This window comes from Protopterus annectens, chromosome 9.part0 (assembly GCF_019279795.1).
Source record: "Protopterus annectens isolate FY-2018-M chromosome 9.part0, PAN1.0, whole genome shotgun sequence".
Taxonomy (NCBI): Eukaryota; Metazoa; Chordata; order Ceratodontiformes; family Protopteridae; genus Protopterus; species Protopterus annectens.
In genome coordinates this window covers 1,510,498,379-1,510,514,619 of record NC_056743.1, presented here as the reverse complement: position 1 = coordinate 1,510,514,619, position 16,241 = coordinate 1,510,498,379, and the positions used below count along the sequence as shown (strand labels likewise).

The following is a 16,241-nucleotide window of genomic DNA, read 5'->3' as shown; positions in this document are numbered from 1 at the left end:
GTGTTAAAATGTTTGCCACGCCATCCTACAGCTATACCCACTGAAAATTCTATGCCACTTACAAGGTACACTTGCAAGAGTACACTAACATTAACAGCAGATAATTGAACTAGGAACCAAAACGAAAGCACCAGTGCCACAACCACAGAAACCAATACTTAAGTTCCACAACACAGTGAAATAAGACAATTTATTAAATTTGACAGCTTTCGTCAAAAAACAAAAAACACTCTGAGCCGGTTCCCGGTTAACTAGCACTGAAGGCTCATTTGTGTTTAGATATCAGACACAGAACTACGTTCACTGCTGCAGTAGTATTCATGACATTTAGGAATTTACCACAGGTAAATGATCACCTGGTTGGCCTGACTTCACCCTCTATGAGCATTTCTGCGCAGTATGGCCCCTCCCAAAAAAACAGGGGTCAGTCTGTTCCATCTTCAGTTCTTTTTTGCTAGTAAAGACCTGAAAGTTATATATTTATCATAATGATAGAGTTGTACAGTTGCGGTTCATACTTCAACCACCAAGACCGAAATGTCAGCTTTCAGCAATCTCAATACCTATAAAACTTTGTTAGGCTTCTGCTCCCCCCCTTTACTTAAATGGCCCAGCATAGAGTAATTGTTTCTCAGAACTGGTGTAAGCCACTTAAACTTGGAACACAGAAAACGCTCGCAGGACAGCAATACTACATAGATCAAGGGGAGGCTGGCATTGATGCTAAAGATAATGAACCATGACTGTGCAAACAGTAAAGCCGTGTAAGAACTTATCTATAGATGTTCAGTTATATCACTGCTGCAGTAATTCTGACAGATGGGACATACACTGCCAAAGATATGTTATGCCTTGCCAGTATGCCAAAGCTCATTCCTTACTTGCTGTACAGCCAATCTTAGACCTAGGGGCACTGGGGCTGTGTGCTGGCATGCAAGGGACTTATTAGCAAGAAAATTTTTAAAGCTTTCTTGCTTCAAATATACACCAAGGCTTTCCTATAAAAGAGACTCCGGTAAAGACCAGAAGGGAAGAATAAGCAAAATAAGGATTCCATCGTGGCCTAAAGGAAAAAATTAAGAACACGAGAGCACAACATTGGCATCATCTGAAATTTCCAGATCCTGTCCTGTATTTCCTGAAACTGTTTTGGTGGATCACTCAGATAAGAACAAGTCCAAAAGTTCCATTCTTAATCTCCCCTTCCCCGCAAAAAATCTCGATGGATGTATTGGATGTAGTCTTGGGGGGAGGGGGCTTGTTCAAAGGGTTTCAATGTACCAAAATTTTGGTATTAAAAAAAAAATAAAAAGGTCAAAAGACAGCAAATAAACTTAAAAGAAATAAAGCACTGAATCTTGGTTTCCAATCTCTCTATCACCTTTGGTTCTCTACTGGTTTTGACAGACACCACCACTGTAAAGATATACATTAACAAAAGGGGGAACAAAATCTTACCACCTGGGGAAGACTATAAAATGAATGCTTACCTTAATAGATCCAGGGCAGACCCTCACAAATGAATATCCAGAGGTCTTCCTTTACATTGTCAGCCAGTGTGGTATCACTGAGAATGTTCAGGTCAGAGGTAAAGAGATCTGTCAGCTCAACAAGTTTTGCTCCAGGATTTCTTACGATGACACGAGAACAGACACCTTCTCCTTCCCACAGAAGAGAGAAATTCCTATATGCATTCTCTACCTTTCCTCTCATCCAGAAGGTCCTGTTGAAGATTCAAAAGGACAACTCAAGATTCTTTTGGTGTCACCACCCCCCCCCCCTCCACCCTTTCTGGCTAATGCAACACTGGCTCTTGCCTCTCCTCCACCTATCCAAGGGCAATCACCACATATTACTCAACAAAATGGAGTTGATCACACAGCAGAACAGCTTTTTCATTCATCTAAATTCGATGACACTCAGCCTCACAGTTTGGATAATAGTCTTTTAATTCCTTTCAAGCACTTTTATTTAGAATATGTGCTACATGTAATAAAGGAGGCTACAAAACATGCAACTAAAAAATCACACATTTCAAAATAGTAAAGATTCTGTTAGATATCTAGTCCTCTTTTCGATACCAATCAAGCATGGACATCTTATATTCTTAAATCTTTGTGAGAGTTGCTCAACTCTTTCTTGGCTTATTCCTCTATTAAATGCTTGTCTACCTTTCGAGTCACCTATTTCGTCACGGTCAAACAGTCCTCAAAATACATTCTAATCATCTTCCCCTCAAAAAATCTATCCCTCCTGCATGGGACCTAAATTTTACCACTTTTTATTCTGCATCCATAAAATATTGTACATGGAAAACAATGACTTTCCATGGTTTTCAGTGTGTTCACAAAGTGCTTAGCCCCCCCACAATATAGCACTCTGTAGACTTCAAAGAATCAACATATATCCTTATGTGAAAGATTTCTTGGTTCAATCCACTTCTCTACAAAAGATTCTGAGATTTACATTTCACTGTCAGCTTCTTCCAGAACTCAGGATTCACTCTAAAATTCAGCAGGTCTAAATACACTTACCTTTTATTCTCTAGTGTTCTTGGTTGCCACCTTAACTCCTCCATGATGGTCATCCTTTCAGACAAAATTCATATACCATTAGGTAAAGTATTTGAGGCTGGAAAAAGATTAGATGGCTTGTCTAAGCCTGTAGAAATAACTGGTCAGAAATAGGGTTCTTATTATTAGATATTTATGACCATCAGGGACTTTAAAGTATTTAGTTGTTTTTTTGTGTGCTTTTTTAATGCAGGGTGTTGAAATTCTGTAGCTACAGAAGCTGAAAAAAGATGCCCTCCAAATCTTCTAAAACAGGAAGAGCAGCAAAAAGTCTTCAGGACATCCATATGTACTAAACTGTAAGAAGGTTCAAGGAGATGCTTACCCTCTCAATCAAAATACTGCAGAATTTTTTTGGATACTGTCCCCAAAAGCAAGTTCTTGTTGAGGTGAGTCTGAAGATAAAGTATATTCATGTTCAGACTCAAACCAGAAGGAGAATACAAGTGGGAGCAACAGTCCTGAGATCCGGAGTCCAAGCCAGAGGAAGAAATCTTTCTCAAAGGAAGTACCCCCCCCCTTCTTCCCTTTTTGAGGGAATAGATGAGGCTGAAAACTGTGGAGGTTTTAAAGCTAATAAGGCTTTAAAAGGTCCCCGAGGAAAGTCCTGCCATTTCTGTTGAGGATCTTTTGGAAAAGGCATAGCAGGGTATGAAGAATGTTTTAACTTTTGCATTTATTAGAATGTTTTTTTTCTGAAATTGGCTTTGTGGCTCTCACTCTGTGGTTCTGTCACACACTCACTAAGCCAATTTCAATAAAAAGCATTCTAATGACGACAGACAATATTTTAGTCCAAGTAAAATATTGTCCCTCTGTCATTAGTGAGACAATACACACACACCAATTCTTGCATCTCCACACAATTTCCTTCACACACCGAGTCCAAAACACTAGTACATTTACAAATACTGGCCATCCGTACAATGTGGACTAAAACTATTTTATCAGCAGCTTTCCTTACTCCATATCATCATTTCCTCCACAGACACACACACAGAGTGGGACGCAATGTACTACGAGCAGCATTAAATGAAAAGCATGCACGCACACAATCTTGCATCTCCCTACATCATTTCCTCCACACATGCACAGTTCTGGAGACAAAACAATGTTGTTGTTGCTGTCTTTCGGCTTTTCCCGGTTAGGGGTCGCCACAGCGGAACTCCGGTCTACTAATGATTGGCAGTAGATTTTCACAAACGTCGAGGTGCCAGCTCGACGTTCAACCTTCAACGAAGGCACACTCATTTACGCATGTCTTTACAATACAAGACAGAAATAATGTGAAGCTGCTCGTCAACGAGGGACACACCTACAAAGACGTGATAGGACCACAGAGGGACAGAGCAGGATGCACTGTACTACAAGTGGCCTTAAACTAAAGCCTACATCATTACACACACTCTTGCATCTCCTTATACAATATAGACAATATTTTACTTAGACTAAAATGTATAAAATAAAATGTATTAACATTTTTTTTTTTTTAAAAAGAATGTTTTTATTGAGTCGATCTAAAAAGGAAAACAGAAGGAAGAGGAGTGAAAACTTTGCAAAAGAAACACAGACAACCTGATTTCAGAAAAGCATTTGAGCTTGGTTTTGCTGATTCCTGACTCTACTTCTGTTACCTCATTATCCCAATCAGCAAAACCAACCTTGAATGCTTTTCTGAAATCAGCTTGTCTCCGTTTCTTTTGCAAGTTTTCACTCTTCTTCCTTATTTTCTTTCTGAGGTTTTCAAATAAACTGTATGTGAAAAGGTAAACTCCGGTTGTATCTCCATAATGGAGCCTGAGATGTCCTCATCAACCAACACCATCTGGTTCAACAGAGAACACTAGCCTAGGCTCCTCCGTGGCAGCCATCTGACTGGCTGGACAGGTCTCGTGAAAGTACTGGTACAGTTGTGTGGAGGCATCCTTGAAAAGGACTTAGACTTGACAGATAAGCTACAACCCTGATGGAATGAGCACTCCGCTCATCCAACAGCATCTCATTATATTTACTGGAATGAAGTTTGATGTAATCAGACAACCACCTTGACAAAAGCAGGCATGGTAACATTCTTGCCCATTTTGTTAGAAAAATGTCCAGTTGAGATAAAAGGGTAATTGTGCATCTCCATTCACTGCACAAAATATAGTACTCTGTTATAGTGCACAAAAATAATGAAATATTAACAGAATGATCGATTAATATTTGCCTCCCACAGCTACCCTAGCCATGAAGGTAGAGTTAGTTCACAGGGCAACTCTGCCTGTGTAGAAAATTAGATACAACAGTTTTAATAGGCAAAGCTGAAACTCTGAAATTTTTTTTTTGCTGAAGTAATGCATACCAAGAATAGCAGCTTCATAGGTTTCAACTCTTCTCTACATGCTGGCTTAAAAAAAAAATGAAAAAAGGAGTCAGAGTTTGCTTCCCTATAAACATTAAGAAAGCTCTCGTGGTGGTATGGGTTCCCAGAGCATCAGTCAAATACGAAAGGTTCTCTGTCATGAAAAGAGATACTGCCAAACTATCACAAGAAGATATATATTCTCTTAGTAGATGGGAATAAGGCCACTGCTAAGAGAGAGACCATCTCTGACCTAACCCACTGTGAAGCCTGCAATGGTTAAAGAGGAGCACTACTTGCTTGGGCAATCTACTTCAGAGGTTTAGGAGGGACCCCATTCCAAATACCTTTGGCTAGGGCTTCACCTTGACTGGGAGCATGGAAAAGCAAGCAAGTAGGTGTGTTTGAGAATATCCCTGCAGATGTCCTGATAGGGAATGATTTTGATAATGCAGTACCTTGTGTGCATGCAGTTACACGCAGTCAGGCTTAGACACAAGCATATGGGTCTGGTAGCCTGGGGGGCCCCAGACAGACTGTACACTTGAAGTCAGAACTGGTGAAGTGGCTACTTCAGGGAGGAAGCGATACTGTGGCAGTGAGACTGAAAGTCAGCCACAGCTGCTTGTGGGTACTTAGTCCCTTGGACAGACTGACTGCAACGGCAGAGGTGAGTAGTAGTACCCAGGCTGACACAGTGAGGCACCGCAGTCAGAGGATTCTAGACTTTCTGTGGAAGGGTAAGCTGGGAAGGGTTACAAATAGTTGAGGGGCTCAGCTCTTAGACCCTACATTACAAAGCTTGAGGGAGGTAACCTTCTCAAGGAAAGGGGGAATCTGTATACTGGGACAAAAGATTACTGAAGAGAGAGTGGACCCCTGAGGGAGGGCTAGAGAGTAAAAGAATGCAGCAGTTTGCAGTGCCCAGAGCGTACTATCTGGCACTTCTAGCCATAACCCATGACATTCCCTTTGCAGTTGCATAGGGGGATAAAGTGTACCAAGAGATGTATTATGCAAAACTTTTACTGGCCTGAGATTTTCAGGGATGTAACAGGGTACTGCAGGACCTGTGAGCAGTGCCAAAAAGTAGGCAAGGCAGCAGACAAGGTGAAAGCTCCTTTGGTGCCTTTGCCTGTGACTGAGGAGCCATTTCAGAGGGTAGATATGGATACTGTGGGGCCTCTGAGTACCCAAAGTTCCACAGTGAAGAAGTATATCCTAGTAGTAGTAGACTACACTACCAGATTTACCCTGAGGTGGCAACTCTAACCTCCATCGAGGCAGAAAAGGTGGCAAATGCTTTGTTAGAGATTTTCAGCAGGGTAGGTTTCCCAAAAGAAATACTGACTGACAGAGGTGCCAATTTCATGTCACACATGTTGGCTTGTTTGTGGGAGCTCTGTGGGATGAAGTACCTAAAGACTACCCCCAGACTAATGGTCTGGTGGACAGATTAAACTCTACACTAAAGACCATGCTACAGGCATTTGAAGACCAGTTTAAGTGGGACAAATATTTGCCCCATCTGTTTGCTTACAGAGAGATGTCCCAGGAATCCACAGGTTTTTCACCCTTTGAGTTGCCATATGGGCATAGGGTGATGGGACCTCTAGATCCGATTTGTGATGAGTGGGAGGACAAGTGTGAATCCCACAAGGAGTCTGTTGTGGTATATGCCCTACACTTCAGCACAAAGCTTAGAGAACTCATGACTTGGCCTCAGAGAACCTGGTAGAAGCCCAACAGCAGAAAAGTGTTTGGTAAGACAGGAATGCTTGAGCTAGAGAGTATGCTGTGGGGCAGCAGGTTATGGTTCTCATTCCTGTCAGAGACAACAAGCTGCAGGCAGCTTGGGAGGGACCCTTTGAAGTGGTAAGGAAGGTCAGTGATGTTACCTACATGGTAGAACAGCTAGGCAAGAGTCGGGGGCACAAACTGTAGCATGTTAACATGATGAAACCTTACCATGATAGGGAGGGCCCTGATGCTAAGTATTGGCAATAGGAGGCAGGATGAGTGAGGGGGATCTATGACTACAAGGAGCCAGCTAGCCACATCCCAAATTACTATAGTGGATCCTAGGGTTCCAGGCACTGTAATGGGGTCAGAAATACAAAGGTAGCTGGAATCTCAAGATAGGAAATGGGGTAATGTATTCCCAGATAGGCTCATTCCTCTCAAGGAACGTTTCTCAAGGGTCACTTGAAAAACTATCTTGAGTCTTCAAAGGGGGAAGAAGGGTCACAAAAGGAGATAGCACAACTAGCTGGAATTTTGTAAATAATTACATATCATTTGTGAAGATCTAAATGATTTACATAAGATGCTTGTGTTACAAATGTATTAGAACGTATGTCATGTGTATATCAAACTGGTTTGTACAGACGTGTGTTGAAAAGGTATTTTATAAAGTGTTTGTGTTTGAAATTTAACTATAGTGTGCCATGCTGGAAGAAAGCAGAAAGCAGAAATGTACACTCACTATTGTAACTGTGTAAAATGTATATATTTTAACAGTGGAAACTGGAATACAGGAGGTTAACTTTAGTCAAGCAAATTTTAGGAAAATAGCTGTAATTAAATTACTTTATAGGCTACCCAATAAAAGATGGTATCCTTCTGTTTTCACTGCAGCTAGAGACACATCTGTGCTGAGAAGTTTTCTGTATTGTCTTTAGGGTAAATTACTAGTCTTGAAAGCATGAAGGAATGCAATCGTTTTATGACTTCCAGAATATGCCAAAGATCTGAGGTCTAAGTATTTTCAAAGGGAGATGCTAAATACTGCCAGCTTCCAGCAGTAGGGGGTGTCACCGGAGAACAAGAGTCAGATGACCAGAGATGATGTCATTCTGCAAGCTAGCCCAGCAGTAATTATTTGAGATATTAATTTGAAACGTCTCTTAGTGCGACAGAGCATTCTGCATTCTGTCTTGGACCTGACAACAAGAACCATTCACCACAGCTGCCTTGCTCTAATAGTAAGTTTCTAGGTAATAGTATAACTCTCTTAGATATAAATCGGGACTATAGCAAAATTTACTTTAGATATTTTTCTTTATTTGAGACTGTCCTGCAATGTTGTTTTAAATATTTCCTGTGATTTTGACCTCTGTCACTGTGAATATATATTTAGTATCGTATTGGTCTTTTATTAAATATTCAAACCTTTCATTGTGGCTGATCTGTTTAGAGATATTTAAGTTTTGAGAGTACCTGCATATTTAGTGACACTGTGTGGGACAATCCTAACAGCCTTACTCTTAGTCAAACTACCATTTGTATTAGTATTAATATTACACAGTAAAATTAGATACCCTTTGTTAAGGGCCTTAAAGTAGCTGATAAGGGGTTCTGGTGGCAGTGATAGCTACCTTACAGTCTGGGTAGAAGGGGGCATAGCTAGTTAACCTGTACCAGCCATTTCCAGGGGTGTGTGTGTGTGTGTGTGTGTGTGTGTGTGTGTGTGTGTGTGTGTGTGTGTGTGAAATAAATCTCCAAGAGTGTGTGTTTGTGTCAGCTACTTGGGCAGGGACAGGGACAAGAAGCACTGGTTGGACAGAGAATGTTGGAAGGCTCTGGCTTCGAACCCTGGCTAAGGACTCCACTCTACAGCTGTGCCAGTGAGGAGTCTTATTGGGGATCTACAGAAAGACGGAGAAACCAGCCCCGGACTGACTATGGTCTCTGTGTGCTCTTAGGGGAAATTGCACTTGATGCAAAGAGATGCATCTAGAAATAGTGTGTGTGCTTGTCATCCTCCCAGTGTACGTCCCCCACTGGGGCCAGTGGTGAGGATTGAGGCTCCTTGATTACTGATCCAGTGGTGGGTTGTCACACTCAAGATCAGCTTTACAAACCTTCAGAGAATTCACGGAAAACATTTTTAAAACCTTATTGGAACTTGTTGGAAACAGCCATTATGAACTCTAATGGAAGCATAGCTCAGCCCAGAGTCAAAAACTTCAACAAAGCAATCTGACCACAGAAATAAAACCTTGCAGATTTACTACATTCATGTGTAATTTGAATATATGCCTTTCATTACTTCTATTTCCATGACTGTAATTATTTTTCACTACTGTTTTATTTCTTCTTTAAATGAAAGAGCACTGCATATAGTTCTTTGTCATGTGTATTAATATTTCTTTGCATCTAATCACTGTGGAGCTTTTCTCCCCGGGCCTCCACTGAAAACAGGCTCTTTCCAGGCCCAGTGGATATTCCTTGTTAACAAATGCAATAAATAAATAAATTAAAATAAATAAATAAAAACAAAGAGGGGTCTAAACATTATCAAAGGCCAAAAGAAACCTGTGTTTGCCTCTGTACATTTTCTAGGTATTGGGCTTTAGGATAAAGCTGCCAACTTGAAAGCATTTAGGTCCAGGTAAGTCACCATTGTCCTGGGTGGCATCCACTATACAGGGTTATGCAGAAGGTGAAGCTAGAGAATGGAAAATCAGACTTGACACTGCCAAAAGGGGGCTATAAGAATGACCTCAGTTTTTCTAAACTTTGCTTTCTGTATATACCTTAGAATGAGACTTTTCCATGAATGTGGGCAGCTACCAGAAATGGTCCACAACATGGCACATTTCCCATAACCTCTCAAAGGGGATATTGACTGAGTCTCTCCTTGCTTACAGACAGTCATAGTGAATGCTAATTACTCTTCAGGGAATGGAATCCTGAATGGTAAAATAGATCACTCGAGGCGAAAGTCACTTGTGGGCTAGGAATCTGGAATGCAGAGCTGCTCAACAAAAGGTTGGTGTTAATAAGCCACCATTTCAATTGTTTCTGACATGCCTCAGAAATTTTGATCCAATCCAACTCCAAGTACAAGCACTGGCTCCACAGAGACATTAATGTATACTGGAGGGCCACCACACTATACCTCACAACAGAAATGAGAAATGCCAGGGCTGCAGTGAGGCCCAAACACCCTGAAGTACACAAGTGAAACAGAAGTGGCTTTGTATATCATTGATTCCGCTTGCCAAATATGAGGAAACCTCATTGGTGGAAAAAATAAGTTATGTCTTACCATAACATACGAAGCAACCAAGCACCGCCCTCGGCTCTAGAACATTTACATGCAGATGGGCCTCCATTTCGGACCAAGTACCTTGGACTATCTGTCCCTGAAAAAGCCCCCCCACACCATCCGTGGTCACTGTAGCCTTGGACTGTGGGGGGGAGAAGAAGCGAGACCATTGTGACGGACTGTACGCCATCCACCAATTTAGATCTTGTTTGCACCTGTGAGTTACCCGAATCTTGGCTGAAAGAGGGTACTAAAAGGGATACCATTGGGTGAGCAGTAGTCATTGTAGAAGCCTCATGTGAAACATGGTCAGGGGGACAATCATAATGGAGGCTGCCATGGAACCCAACATCTGGAGAATAGAATGAGCTGTGGATTTCTCCCTTGAAAGGATTGGAATCACATGCTGCTTTATCCTTAGAATTCTGTGCTCTGGAATGGATGCTCTGCAATTCTTTGTATTCAAGATGACCCCTATGAATTCTGTGGACTGAGATGGGGCGAGATTGGATATTTGCCTGTTTATGCCTAGCCTTTCTGCAGTGAGGAGAGAGTATGCCAAGGCTTCTTCCAATAGATGTCTGGTGGGGGTGGAGATGAGCCAGTTGTCTAGGTATGGAAACACCTGGAATCCTTGTAGTCGCAAAAGTGAGCTGTGATGACTGCCATGCACTTTGTGAACACACTGGGGGATGTAGAGAGTCTGAAGGGCAGTACTCTGAACTGGTAATGACTGGCTCCTGCACGGAAACAAAGGACTCTTCTTGAAGGTCTGTCCACTTTTATGTGGTAGTACACATCTTGAAGATCTATCGAGCACATCCAATCGTCTTTTTCCAAAAGTGGAAGGATAGACTGTATTGTGACCATCCGGAATTTCTGTACTTTTACAAACTTGTTCAATACACTGAGATCCAAAATTGGTCTCTAATCCCCAGTTTTCTCTGGCACCAAAAATAGCCTTGAGTAGAATCCGGATCCTATCTGGTCTGGAGGGACTATTTGGATGACTCTTTTTCTTAGTAGCTTTGAAATCTCCAACGATGCTTCTTCCCTTTGACTGGGTGGAACGTCAGGCAAGCTTGTTAGGGGAGCAGGACAAAGGTCAAAGGGGATATGGTAACCTCTGGTTATTATCCTTTTTGTACCCAAGAATCGGTGGTAATGGTTAGCCAGGCAGTAAGGTACAAAGAGAAACGACCCCCAACCACTTCCAGAGGAAAGCAGTTGGGCCGCTCTTCAGGAGCGCTGGTAGGATTGGCCATGTAACGAATCCCTGGAACCCTGGTTAGGTGGACCCCCCCCCTGCCCTGTAAGGGGTGTCTTCCCTGAGAGATTCCCTGTCTCTAGGGCAGAACTCGGCCTGTGTGTCATGGAAAGAACCTTGAGACTTTTTGTGTCATATCTTCCCATTCTTTTGGTTTCTGGAGAAAGCCTGTTGAGGGGAAGAATAACGGACACCCACAGCAGAAAGGGTCTTACCGTCCTGTTCACATCTGGCCAGTGTGCTTTTAACCTTGGGTCAGAATGACAAAGTTTCGATGGGAGCATTGAGAAAGGAAGCCTTGAAGGGTTCCACGAAATTATACAAGTGCATACAGGCATGTCGTCTCAGAACAATGCTTGAACCTGTCGCTCTAGCTGCTCCTTCTGATGTGTATGGAGGAGTTAGATATCGATTCGATGGTGGCTAGCTGAAAGGCCACTTTGTCATGGACCTCATCAGAGACAGCTCCAGCCAAAGTTTCAGAGAGCTCAGAAATTAAGTCTCTTTGAAGCCTGGTAAAATGTGCCATATTGTTCAGGGACATGACTGCAAAGGTCGCTGATGCAAAAGTACGCTTTCCTACTCTGTCCAGAGCCCGGGACTCTTTGTTGTGCGGATGGACAGTATGGCTTTCTTCTTCCGCCAGGTCCTTTTTAGTTGCGGCCGCCACCACCAAAGCATCTACAGGAAGACCTTTGGTCCAATGGGAATCACTAGCAGGAGGGGGCAAAATTTTACCTGGCCTCTGGGGAATGGCCTCAACGGTGTCAGGAGCCTTCCACGCATACTGCACGACAAGCCAGAGAGTTCGTCAGCAGGTGGAGTAACCCAGGAGGTAGGGGGCCGGGCACGAAAGGCCTGCAGGAACACAGACTCTTCAGAGGTCTGGTTAGAGGGCTGCCAGTCACCTCTCTGTTTAAGGATTTCAAGGATATCACCAAAGGATACCTCAAAGGGTGATTGAGGGGACCCTTCCCCATCATCAAAGTCTGAATGGACTCCTCTGTGGAGTCCATATGCTTCCTCTTGCAGAAGCTCTTTTGATGATCTTCCTCAGAGGGAGAAGCTGGGGAAGACAGCTCAAAAGTGGTCTCCTGCGGGAGTATGTCCTGAGGCCCTTTGCAACCAGTGTCTGCTAGGAGCGGCTTGTGTACATTGTGGTCAAGAGGAGGGTGGGGAGAGTGACAGCACAGGATCGCCAACAGACGCCAGAATCTTCTCTATAAGCTGGAAGGTCGGACCACCTGAAGAGGGATGGGGCCCCAGGGCAGGGGTTACCCCCTCACCTAAGTGGCTCAGCCTGCCGACTCAGAGTCCCTGAATGGCTGTGAAACTCCAAAGTACCTATGCCACAGCTGACATCCCGGGCCATAACAAGACTCTCCTGCCACAAAGGCAACTGCAGCTCCTTACTGAGGTCCATAAAAGGAACTGTAGTCGGGGAAGACTGTGCTATATCAAGGGGCTTCAAAGGCAACGAAGGAGGAGAATAAGTAGGGGTCTTTGGTAAAGGGTGATCACCTCCCAAGGAAGGATAGGTCCTGGGGGGGGGGGTGGGATACCTCTGGCCAAAAGCCCTTGATCCACAAGACGCAACACATAGTGTTCAGAGAGGCTTCTAGCAGATTTCACAAACATGGCTGAGGGAGAGTCAGGTCTATCCACGGGCAGAGCAAACTCGGTGCCCACCATGGAGGTGGTCTGCACTGAACAACGGAGCTGTAATGGACTGAACTACTGGTGTCTGCACCGAGGAAATAATCAATGCCGAAGGCGTGGTCTGCACCGATGATGAGGTTGGTACCGAAGTGGTCGGCGGCACTAAGGCCTGAGCTGAAAACATGACGAAAACTGAATGGTCGGTACCGAGAGGGTAGTTTGTGCCAGGTAAGTTGACAGAGCCAAAAAGGAAATGGGCGTCAAAACATCCATCGACATCACAACAGTCTGCATCGACTGGACAGTCGGTGCTGGTAAGGGAGTCTGAACAGAGGAGCTCCTCGGTACCGATGTGGTATGGGGCACACTAGTCAGTGCAGAGGTCGCCGACGGCCTCAGTGCTGAAGATCTGAGCACCGAAAGCGCTGGAGCCAAAGAAGTCAAATCTGAACTGGAAAGCTTAACTTTCTTGGGTCTCAATTCCCAAGGGTCTCCAGCTGGGGACAAAGGAAGAGACTTGGCCTTTTTATGTTCACAACTTTTTCTTATGGAATCTTGGAGGGGTTGAAGCCTCCAACCCAGAAATAGCCTCTGAAAAAGGAGATTTAAGTAGCCCCTTCAATATTAATTTATTTTTCCTCTCAATTAATGTCCAGTTAGAGAAATTCTTACAAATCCTGCAAGGCGAGTCAACTGTTAAATGAGGCACACCCAAGCAATAGACACACAGGGAATGTGCATCTGAAGTAGGTAATTTATGCCCACGATCTAAACTTCTTCTAAACCCTGGGCTACCTTTTTTATCTGTCAGGTTTGTTAAGGAAAGAAAGAAACAAAACAAAAAAATACAAGTAATGGTACAAGAAATACCCAAAGGTAAGAAGGAAAAGGGGTTTACCAACGATGGTAAAAAAGGAATTACCTGGCGGTAAAAAAAGAGGAAAGGTGTTGAAAAGGATTTGAAAAAGGGTAGTCGCTAAATGCGATAAGGTAAGAGAGAACTATCTAATAACTTTTTTTTGTGAAAAAAAGCTGTCTTAGAACTTAGTATGAAGAAAATACTGTACTTAGCTCAAGCGATGTAGTTTGACACGACCAAATGGCGACACAGCAAACAAAATCTGAGGTAACAGGGAGAGTGGAATTCTGGGTAAGTTTTAGCTCAGGAGTTTGTAGCTGGTGCGAGCTTGGAAGATGGCCGGCTCGGTTCCGAGATCGGAACCGATACCCACATGTAAGGACTGAACGAGGATTAACAATATCAGATCTAACCTTGCAAAGAAGGATGTCCACTGAACAGCCTAGTTCCATGTTGTACAACAAGGATGGAGCCCAGAGGTGACCCAGATGACGAGGATTCAATAAGTAGCCCAGGTCAGAGGAGACATGAAGGATGTGGTCCACTTGGCTCCCTGGGATGGGGAGGAATGCACTCACCCTGGGGTATCCTGGATGGTGTGATTTCACTGATGGAGAACAGGGAAACTGCCAAATATGCTTTGGAGGAAGAGGAGGTGCTGTTGGGACAGGAAACACTCCTTGTAGGAGAGTGTGGATGTCCTTTGCTGCAGTCTGTTGCACATCTCTCCCTTGTGCTTAGTTGCTTGTATGGGACATGGCCACATGCTCAAAGAAAAAATCCGAATTGTCCCTAATGGCGGTCTAAATGACAGCCCCTCTCTGTCAGCTCTCACCCTTGTGATGGGGAAAGTATGAGCTTATAGACTGAGAAACAGCCTAATGTTCAGCAGGTAGAGCAGGGCAGGAAGGATGGGGGGTAGAGAGACAAAAAAAAATGTCCAACTATTTTCCTGTGAAGGTGATAGCTTGTGAAAGCTGCACCTGAGGCTTTGTAAGATTTACTGTTACACATTTAATAAAGAGGAGAATCATGACCCGTTACCAACAAACCCAAGTTTACAGCAGCAGACAGACTGTCACCCTGCAGCCCTTGTAGCCTCTGGTTTACTGCAAATGTAGCCCTGCAGTTTGCAGGCAACCTAGGGGCAAAGAAAATCTAAAAGAGCCCAAAATTCAAGAAACTGCTGTTACCTGAAAATGCATGAAAGTGCAGTTAAGTAAAATATGTCCGTAACAGTAGTTGTCCTTTTCACTGCTTCAGTATTCTTCACTGAGGGGATTTCCTGCCAAGGATAGCCCAATATCCGGCCAGTATACAAAAGCCTTTAGATTTTATAGGAGCTGTATGTCGCACGTATGCTTCCCACATAGGGCATAAAGGTGAAATACGGAAGCAAATACTCAGAAATGAAATGCCCCAAGAGGAAAAAATATCTCCAAGGACCACATAAAACATGTACATCCAGAAGAAAAAAGTTTAAGCAGGGAAAGCAAGTGAGAGCTGCTCAGCCAGGAGGGTAACAAAAGAGAAGGGAACGAGTTATAACAAAGGGGGGGGGGGGAATGGAGAGACCAAATACTGCAACAGTGAAGAGAAGGACATCTACTGTTATGGTAAGATTTTACACAATTTTACTGTGTCCTTCCATATTGCTGTTGTAGTATCCTTCACTGAAGAGAGACTACAACAGCTAAGATGACAGCTGGAAGGAAGAAGGCATGTAAAAGCCTGCTACAAAACCCATGCAGAATGGCACTGGCAAAACATCCAATTTGTAATGTTTAGTAAAAGTAAGAGCAGTACCAAATATCAGCTTCAAGGACAAAATTGGTGCCCAAACACTCGAAAAAGGCACCAGAAGAGTTAACCACCCAAGTAGAATGTGTCTTTACAGACAAAGAAACATTTAACATGAAAGGAATAACAAAAGGAAATGGCTTTAGAAATCCAGGAGGAGATGGTTTGAACTGGAAACGGCCAAAACCAAAGTCCTGGGATGAAAAGAAAAAAAAAAGTTAATCAAATTTGTGAATACCCTTTACTTTATCCAACTAGTATCTGAACTGTTTATGTAAGTCAGAGGTGCGGAGAACCTTTTCACTGGCAGACAGTGGAGAAGAAAAAAATGAATGAAGTTGAATAGACTGATTAAGGGACAATTCATTAACCACCTTGGGCATAAAAGAAGGATTAGTATGAAGAGATGCCCTGTCTGCGAAAATTTAGAAAAGGAGGGATGGCCATAAGAGCTTGAAGCTTAGACACTCTCTTCAACAAAGTAACAGCCAACAGCATAACAGTCTTCCAGGTACAAAGTTGCAAGGAAGCTGAACTACCAGGTGCAAAAAGGAGCCAAAGTCAATTTTTCAAGAACCAAATTGAGGTCCCAAGGAGGAGGAATAGGCTTTCTTGGGGTATGATATGAAGGACGCCTTTCAGAAATTGTTTGACTTCAAACCGAGAGGCCAAAGGAGGGTTTAAAA

The 16,241-nt window shown here is 43.2% G+C and overlaps 1 protein-coding gene across 2 annotated transcripts in view; it reads right to left on the bottom strand.

Annotated features, from left to right (window-relative positions):
• The window catches only part of COLGALT1 (collagen beta(1-O)galactosyltransferase 1), a 1,137,248-nt gene that overhangs the window by 680,286 nt on the left and 440,721 nt on the right, over window positions 1–16,241 (bottom strand). The window lies entirely within an intron of this gene.